At 54.3% G+C, this 9346-nt stretch overlaps 1 long non-coding RNA gene across 1 annotated transcript; it reads left to right on the top strand.

The window, feature by feature from the left end:
- Positions 1-167: 167 nt before the first annotated feature.
- LOC142906457 (uncharacterized) lies at positions 168-4057 on the top strand. Its single transcript, XR_012930293.1, has 2 exons — positions 168-1739; positions 1864-4057. It is a non-coding gene; the product is annotated as an uncharacterized LOC142906457 (long non-coding RNA).
- The last annotated feature ends 5289 nt before the right edge of the window (positions 4058-9346 follow it).

Raw genomic sequence — 9346 nt, forward strand, 5'->3', positions numbered from 1 at the left:
GTGGTGGCGGCGGTGGCGGTGGTGGCGGTGGTGGTGGTGGCGGTGGTGGTGGCGGTGGTGGCGGTGGCGGTGGTGGTGGCGGTGGTGGCGGTGGCGGTGCTGGCGGTGCTGGCGGTGCTGGCGGTGGTGGTGGTGGTGCTGGTGGTGGCGGCGGTGGTGGTGGTGGCGGTGGTGGCGCTGGCGGTGGTGGTGGTGGTGCTGGTGGTGGTGGTGTTGGTGGTGGCGGTGGTGGTGGTGGGGGGATGCTGCCGCCTCGTGGTGAGAAGTGGCACGAGTTTGATTCCGGACCCGGTGCCGGCTTTCTGTCTGGAGTTTGTGCCCACCCCCACCCCCTCGTGCTCTCCCCTGTTCTGTGGAGTGAGTGTCAGTGAGTGAGTGTGGGTGTGAGTGAGTGAGTGTGAGTGAGTAGATGTGAGTGAGTGAGTGGGTGTGGGTGTGAGTGAGTGGGTGTGAGTAAGTGTGGGTGTAAGTGAGTGGGTGTGAGTGAGTGTGGGTGTGAGTGAGTGGGTGTGAGTGAGTGTGGGTGTGAGTGAGTGTGGGTGTGAGTCAGTGGGTGTGAGTGAGTGTGGGTGGGTGTGAGTGAGTGTGGGTGTGAGTGTGGGTGTGAGTGGGTGTGTGGGTGTGAGTGGGTGTGGGTGTGAGTGTGAGTGAGTGTGGGTGTGAGTGAGTGTGGGTGGGTGTGAGTGAGTGTGAGTGTGGGTGGGTGTGAGTGAGTGTGGGTGTGAGTGAGTGTGGGTGTGAGTGAGTGGGTGTGAGTGAGTGGGTGTGAGTGAGTGGGTGTATGTGTGTGATTGAATGAGCCAGTTAAATTCAAGCTGGCCCTGCCTACGATCCATCCTGGGTTTAACCTGCAGGCTGGATTGTGTGAGAAGCTTATAGATCTGGACAAAGTCCCATCGGTGAGCTCCTCTGGCAGGCGAGGCTGCGTTTGCTGGGTCGTGTAGCCTGAATACCCAGACATCACATGCCCAAGCAGCTTGCCGATGACTGGTACCAGCGGTGTCAAGATCGGCCTCTGTGGAGGAGGAGGCTCGTGAAGGACGCTGCTCCTGGGCAATTGGAGGCAGTCACCCCCCAACAACAACGGAGGGCGGAGGAGCGAGGCTCACAACAACGAGCGGAGCGCCGGGTGGCTAAAATACGGTAAGTTGGTGTTGGTATAGTTGGGGGTACAGCTGGTGTGCATCTGCCAGTCATCTCAGTCAACCAACCCATGGCACCTGCTGGGTCTGTTCCTGTGGTGTCTTGCCAGCAGCGAGCCTTCGACACTTCACGTGGTGGCCTCAAATTACACCTGGCCTGGCACATGCGCCTCTATGTGACGTCACTGTCACATAGAGGCGAATGGTGGGTATTGGTGTTGGTAGGGGTGTGCGAGTGAATCTGAATGTGAGAGATTGTGAGAGAGTGTGACAGTGTGAGAATGAGTGTGTGTGTGAGAGAGTGTGACAGTGTGAGAATGAGTATGCGTGTGTGTGTGCACGTGTGTGCGCACGTGTTCGTTTGTATGCGCGTGTGCGCGCGTGTGTGTGCGTGTGTGTGCGCGTGTGTGTGTGCGTGTGTGCGTGCGTGTGTGCGCACGTGTGCGCGTGTGTGCGCACGTGTTCGTGTGTGTGTGCGCACGTGTGCGTGTATGCGCGTGTGTATGTGCACGTGTATGCGCGCGTGTATGTGCACGTGTGTGTGCACGTGTGTGTGCACGTGTGTGCGCACGTGTGCACGTGTGTGTGTGCGCACATGTGTGTGTGCGTGTGTGTGCACGTGTGTGCGCACGTGTGCACGTGTGTGTGTGCGTGTGTGCGCACGTGTGCGCGCACGTGTGCGTGTGTATGCGCGTGTGCGCGCGCGTGTGTGTACGCACAGTGGCTACGTTCTCCCCTTGTTCTTTGTGGGTTGCCCAGAGCTAAGGTATCGACCGCACACCGAGGAAGCGCCTTTGCTCATGGGGATATTCCGTGCTGAGGAATAACCCCGGGCCAATGACTCGATCGTGGTGACAGCAGCAGCAGCATCATCGCCACCCCCTTACCTGTGAAGCAGGACCCTCCTGCAAGGGGGTCTTGAGACTCGGTGAGACTTACCTGAATCAAAATAACGATAAAATAACAACCCAAAAGCACATTGAATCTAAACGCAACTGTTGTGTTGATGTTAACAGGTGTAAGGCCCCACTGTAGTAGTTCTTTATCAGAAGCGACCTGCCCATCACAAATGATAGCTCAGCCAAATTGGGCTCATCATCGTCATCATAATCATCATCGTCATCATCATCATCGTCGTCATCATCATCATCGTCATCATCATCATCATCGTCGTCATCATCGTCATCATTGTCATCGTCATCATAACCATCGTCAATATCGTCATCATCGTCATCATCATCGTCATCATCGTCGTCACGTGGAAAGTTTACAGCAGCAGCCAAGTAGCTGTGAACGTGTGGTGACGTTGATCCTCAACGTGGAGGGGAATGAACCTGCAGGACACGGAGAGAAAATCCACGCCACCGCGGGGAGAGAGAGACACGCAGAGTCCAAATTATACAGCGGGCAGGCGTCAGGGTCGTGATTGAACCCACGACCTTCTGCATACCGGGGAAGGTAATTAACATCTCACCACCGTAATGATGATAATGAGAGAGAGACGCAGGAATAGAAAATAATAAAAATTAAATAAAAGCACACGATGTTTCGATTGCAACACAAGCCATCATCATCAGGTACAAATGAAAGAGAGAACAACCCTAGTAAATTTTGATTTAAAGCTTTAGTGACTGCAGGGATTCATATTCTTGGTTCTTTCGGTAAAGTCACTACGTAGAAGGGAAACAATAAAATAATAAAAATATATACATATTGTTTTATATTTTTATTATTTTATTGTTTCCCTTCTACGTGACTTTACCGAAAGAACCAAAATATGAAACCTAGTAAACTTAGAAATGTAATGCAATACAACACAGAGAGTCGGCTAACATTTGTACCTGATGATGATTGCTTGTGTTGCAATCGAAACTTCGCGTGCATTTATTTAATTTTTATTATTTTCTCCTTCTACGCGACTTGGTAACGAAATAACCAAATAGTGATTCCTGCAGTCACGAAAGCTTCAAATACAAATAGTCAGCAGGCAGCAGCAGCAGGCAGCAGCAGGCAGCAGCAGGCAGCAGCAGCAACAGGCAGCAGGCAGCAGGCAGCAAGCAGCAGGCAGCAGGCAGCAGCAGGCAGCAGCAGCAGGCAGCAGCAGCAGGCAGCAGCAAGCAGCAGGCAGCAGGCAGCAGCAGGCAGCCAGCAGCAGGCAGCAGCAGCAGTAGCAGGCATCAGCAGGTAGCAGCAGGCAGCAGCATGCAGCAGGCAGCAGCAGGCAGCAGCAAGCAGCAGCAGGCAGCAGTAGCAGCAGCAGGCAGCAGCAGGCAGCAAGCAGGCAGCAGCAGCAACAGGCAGCAGCAGCAGGCAGCAGCAAGCAGCAGCAGGCAGTAGCAGCAGGCAGCAGCAGACAGCAGCAGGCAGCAGCAGCAACAGGCAAAATCAGGCAGCAGCAGGCAGCAGCAAGCAGCAGCAGGCAGCAGCAGACAGCAGCAGGCAGCAGCAGCAGGCAGCAGCAGCAACAGGCAGCAGCAGGCAGCAGCAGCAACAGGCTTTGCCAGGGTCGTGATCGAACCCACGCCCTCCTGCGTACCAGCCGAGGTGGTCAACATCTCCTCGCCTCCACGGCGACCCCAGTTGACGTCGGAGCGACGGACGGATACCAGTCGTACCCATGTGGGCGTGACTCGCACCTCTTTGGCCTACTCTCCCATGTGGAAGAGTAGGCCAAATACCCCGTCTTCTGCCAGCAGTGGCTCCTGCAGCTTGGGTGTGACATGGGTGTGACGTGGGGGTGACGTGGGAGTGCGCGGGACAGACGTTTGTGTGGAGTCGATGTTTCACGTGGCAGTTCCAATCATAATAATTATAATAATACAATTATTATTGTTATGATGATGATGGTGGTGGTGTTGATGAATTTCCTAATCAAGTGTAACTGCTTTCGGATAAACGTTTTAGATTTTGGAAAATTTCCACGACGGTGTCGTGTGGTGTGTGTTGTCATTTTTTTAATCCGGATTTTCAATTAATGTACACGGTGTTGTCACGGTGTCGTCACAGTGTCGTCACAGTGTCACGGTGTCGTCACGGTGTCACAGTGTCACGGTGTCACGGTGTTGTCAGTGTCACAGTGTTGTCACTGTGTCGTCACGGTGTCGTCACGGTGTCGTCACTGTGTCAGTGTCGTCACGGTGTCACGGTGTCGTCACAGTGTCACAGTGTTGTCATGGTGTCACGGTGTCACACTGTCACAGTGTCGTCACAGTGTCGTTACAGTGTCGTCACAGTGTCACGGTGTCGTCACGGTGTTGTCACAGTGTCACCACAGTGTCACAGTGTCGTCACAGTGTCACAGTGTCGTCACAGTGTCGTCACGGCATCATCATGGTGTCATGGTGTCGTCACAGTGTCATCATGGTGTCACGGTGTCGTCACGGTGTCACAGTGTCACAGTGTCATCATGGTGTCATGGTGTCGTCACGGTGTCATCATGGTGTCACGGTGTCACGGTGTCGTCACAGTGTCATCATGGTGTCATGGTGTCGGCACGGTATCATCATGGTGTCACGGTGTCGTCACGGTGTCATCACAGTGTCACAGTGTCATCATGGTATCGTCACGGTGTCGTCATGGTGTCGTCACAGTGTCATCATGGTGTCACGGTGTCACAGTGTCGTCACGGTGTCGTCACAGTGTCATCATGGTGTCATGGTGTCGTCACGGTGTCATCACTGTCACAGTGTCATCACGGTGTGATGTTGTCGTCACAGTGTCACGGTGTCACAGCGTCACAGTGTCGTCACAGTGTCACAGTGTCATCATGGTGTCATGGTGTCGTCACCGTGTCATCATGGTGTCGTCACGGTGTCGTCATGGTGTCGTCACGGTGTCATCATGGTGTCATGGTGTCGTCACGGTGTCATCATGGTGTCATGGTGTCGTCACGGTGTCATCATGGTGTCATGGTGTCGTCACGGTGTCATCATGGTGTCATGGTGTCGTCACGGTGTTATTACGGTGTCACAGTGTCACAGTGTCATCACGGTGTCATGGTGTTGTCACGGTGTCATCACGGTGTCGTCACGGTGTCGTCACAGTGTCACGGTGTCATCACGGTGTCACAGTGTTGTCACGGTGTCACGGTGTCACAGTGTCGTCACAGTGTCACAGTGTCATCATAGTGTCACGGTGTCACGGTGTCGTCACAGTGTCACAGTGTCATCATGGTGTCATGGTGTCGTCACGGTGTCATCATGGTGTCATGGTGTCGTCACGGTGTCATCATGGTGTCATGGTGTCGTGACGGTGTCACAGTGTCACAGTGTCATCACGGTGTCACGGTGTCATCACGGTGTCACGGTGTCGTCACAGTGTCGTCACGGTGTCACAGTGTCACAGTGTCGTCACAGTGTCGTCACGGTGTCATGGTGTCACAGTGTCACAGTGTCATCACGGTGTCGTCAGAGTGTCGTCACGGTGTCGTCATGGCGTCACAGTGTCATCACGGTGTCACGGTGTCGTCACAGTGTCATGGTGTCACGGTGTCGTCACGGTGTCATCATGGTGTCATGGTGTCGTCACGGTGTCATCATGGTGTCATGGTGTCGTCACGGTCTTATTACGGTGTCACAGTGTCACAGTGTCATCACGGTGTCATGGTGTCGTCACGGTGTCATCACGGTGTCGTCACGTTGTCGTCACAGTGTAACGGTGTCGTCACGGTGTCATCATGGTGTCATGGTGTCGTGACGGTGTCACAGTGTCACAGTGTCATCACGGTGTCACGGTGTCATCACGGTGTCACGGTATCGTCACAGTGTCGTCACGGTGTCACAGTGTCACAGTGTCGTCACGGTGTCGTCACGGTGTCATCATGGTGTCACAGTGTCACAGTGTCATCACGGTGTCGTCAGAGTGTCGTCACGGTGTCGTCATGGCGTCACAGTGTCATCACGGTGTCACGGTGTCGTCACAGTGTCATGGTGTCACGGTGTCGTCACAGTGTCGTCACAGTGTGTCGTCATGGCGTCACGGTGTCGTCACAGTGTCACGGTGTCGTCATGGCGTCATGGTGTCGTCACGGTGTCACAGTGTCATCATGGTGTCATGGTGTCGTCACAGTATCATCATGATGTCATGGTGTCGTCACAGTATCATCATGGCGTCACAGTGTCGTCACAGTGTCGTCACAGTGTCGTCACGGTGTCATCATGGTGTCACTGTGTCGTCACGGTGTCGTCATAGTGTCGTCACAGTGTCGTCATGGCGTCACAATGTCGTCACAGTGTCGTCACGGTGTCATCATGGTGTCACGGTGTCATCACGGTGTCGTCACAGTGTCACAGTGTCGTCATGGCGTCACGGTGTCGTCACGGTGTCGTCACGGTGTCACGGTGTCGTCATGGCGTCATGGTGTCGTCACGGTGTCACAGTGTCGTCACGGTGTCACGGTGTCGTCACAGTGTCACAGTGTCGTCACGGTGTCACGGTGTCGTCACAGTGTCACAGTGTCGTCACGGTGTCACAGTGTCACGGTGTCGTCACAGTGTCACAGTGTCACGGTGTCGTCACGGTGTCACGGTGTCGTCATGGCGTCACGGTGTCGCCACAGTGTCACGGTGTCGTCACAGTGTCACGGTGTCGTCACAGTGTCACAGTGTCACAGTGTCGTCATGGTGTCACGGTGTCACAGTGTCACAGTGTCGTCACAGTGTCGTCACTGTGTCACAGTGTCGTCACAGTGTCACGGTGTCGTCACAGTGTCACAGTGTCGTCATGGTGTCACGGTGTCACAGTGTCATCACAGTGTCGTCACAGTGTCACGGTGTCGTCACGGTGTCGTCACAGTGTCACCACAGTGTCAGTGTCACAGTGTCGTCACAGTGTCACAGTGTCACAGTGTCACGGTGTCGTCACGGTGTCACGGTGTCGTCATGGCGTCACGGTGTCGCCACAGTGTCACGGTGTCGTCACTGTGTCCTCATGTCGTCACGGCATCGTCACGGTGTCGTCACGGTGTCACTGTGTCGTCACGGTGTCGTCACGGTGTCGTCACGGTGTCGTCTCGGTGTCACAGTGTAGTCATGGTGTCACGGTGTCGTCACGGTGTCTTCACAGTGTCACAGTGTCACGATGTCAGTGTGTCACGTTAACGTTGGTGAGTGAGTGGGTGAGTGTAAGTTGGTGAGTGGATGAGTGAATGGGTGAGTGAGTGAATGGGTGAGTGAGTGGGTGAGTGAATTGATGAGTGAGTGGGTGAGTGAGTGGGTGAGTGAATGGGTGAGTGAGTGGGTGAGTGGGTGGGTGAGTGACACTCACCCACTCACTCACCCAATCGCTCACTCACTTGAGGGCAGTGCAGCCAGGCTTTATCACCCGGTCTCCACGCATGTGTGCGTGACTGGCGTGATCGCAACCGCTCGTTGGCCTTCTGCCGAGAGCTAGAGTTTTGGGCGGCTGCCTCTCGCGCCTCGGTCAACCTTAGGATATTAAATTTAACATGGTCGGCCAATTTCGATTTCCTGTTGGATTCCGAGACACGCAACCGAGTCGCAATAGGTGGATCAACATCGCGACCGTACATCAGAAAGAACGGCGAGAAGCCGATTGCCGCGTGAGGAGCCATTCTATAGGCAGCTAAAACACCCGGGATCTGAAAGTCCCAATCGGTCTGGGAGTCACACACCTGGTGACACAACATAGATGTGAGGGTCCTATGCAGGCGCTCCACCATGCCATCCGTTTGCGGGTGATAGGGGGAAGTTCGAATTTTTTTCGTACCAAGAATCGCACACACCTCGTGCAGAAGGATGCCAGAGAAGTTCTTCCCTTGGTCAGTCAGCAGCCGTTCGGGAGCACCTTTGTCGAGGACATAGCCCTGGACAAAGGCCTCGGCAATGGTTGCTGCTGACTGGTTGGCGAGGGAACATGCCATAGACCATCGAGTGAAGTATTCTACGCCAACCAGCAGCTACTTGTTACCCCTAGGGGTCGCAGGGAAGGGCCCCAATATTTTGAGTGCGACAAGTTCATTAATCCGAGAAACCGTGATAGACTGTATCGGCGGGCAGGCGCCCCTTGCTGGTGGCTTCCGTTGAGCGTACTGAGTACATGCACCCAGGAGGTCATCCACATCCCTTGCCATGCCCGGCCAGAAGAAATCCAGCTGGAGCATGGCAAGGGTCTTGTGGGTCCCTAGGTGCAAAAGTCGCTCGTGAGCAGCCCACACGGCCTTACCTGGCAGAGCGGAAGGCACCACCAGCCTGCGACGGATCTCGAGCCATCGGGACAATTGCCCTGAAGGCTGCTCTACCCGCAAGGCATATTGTAATGCGGCATGGTCCGTATGGACGGTGAAATGCCGTCCGTACAGGTATGGGCAATACTGTTGTATAAAAAATACAATGGCCAACAGCTCCCGACGCGTGACACAGTATCTCTGTTCCGCCGGAGACAAAACCCTACTGCCATAAGCCACGACGCACTCCACACCACCGATCACCTGTGAGAGCACACCCCCAATACCCGTATTGCTGGCGTCCGTATCGAGCAGGAAGGGTTCAGAAAAATCGGGGTAGATCAATGGTGGGGCCCGCACAAGAGCATCGCGAAGGGAATGGAAAGCGACCTCCTTGTCCTGGCCCCAGTGAAATTTCACTCTCTTTGCCATCAGAGCGTGTAAGGGCTTAGCAACGGTCGCAAAGTCCGCAACGAACCGCCGGTAATAAGATGTAAATCCAATGAAACTCCTGACCTCAGCCACGAGGTGGGGGTCGCCCAGGAGCTGACACACTGCGTCTTTGCGGGATCGGTGGATATGCCCGAGCGGCTGACGATGTGCCCCAAATAGCGTACGGATTCTGGGAGCAGGTGGCACTTTTGTGGTTTAAATTTCAAATTTGCAGCGCGCATTTTGAGGAACACGGCGACCAACCACAAAAGGTGTTCATCAAACGTTTTGCTGAACACGATTACATCGTCCAGATAGATCAGAAAAACGTCCCATTGTAAGCCAGCCAAAACCAGTTCCATAAGGCGCTGAAATGTCGCCGGAGCGGAGTGCAATCCCATAGGTAACCGGTTAAATTGGAATAGGCCGTGTGGTGTACGAAACGCAATCTTTGGCTTGGACTCATCATCCAATGGAAGTTGCCAGAATCCGGACAACAAGTCCAATGTAGAAAAAAAACGTGCGCCTGCCAGAGATTCGTCCATCCGGGGAAGTGGATATGCATCAGCCACCGAGATTTTATTAAGGC

Source organism: Petromyzon marinus, chromosome 65 (assembly GCF_048934315.1).
Source record: "Petromyzon marinus isolate PM22_M1 ecotype Great Lakes invasive population chromosome 65, UKy_Petmar_22M1.pri1.0, whole genome shotgun sequence".
Lineage (NCBI taxonomy): Eukaryota > Metazoa > Chordata > Hyperoartia > Petromyzontiformes > Petromyzontidae > Petromyzon > Petromyzon marinus.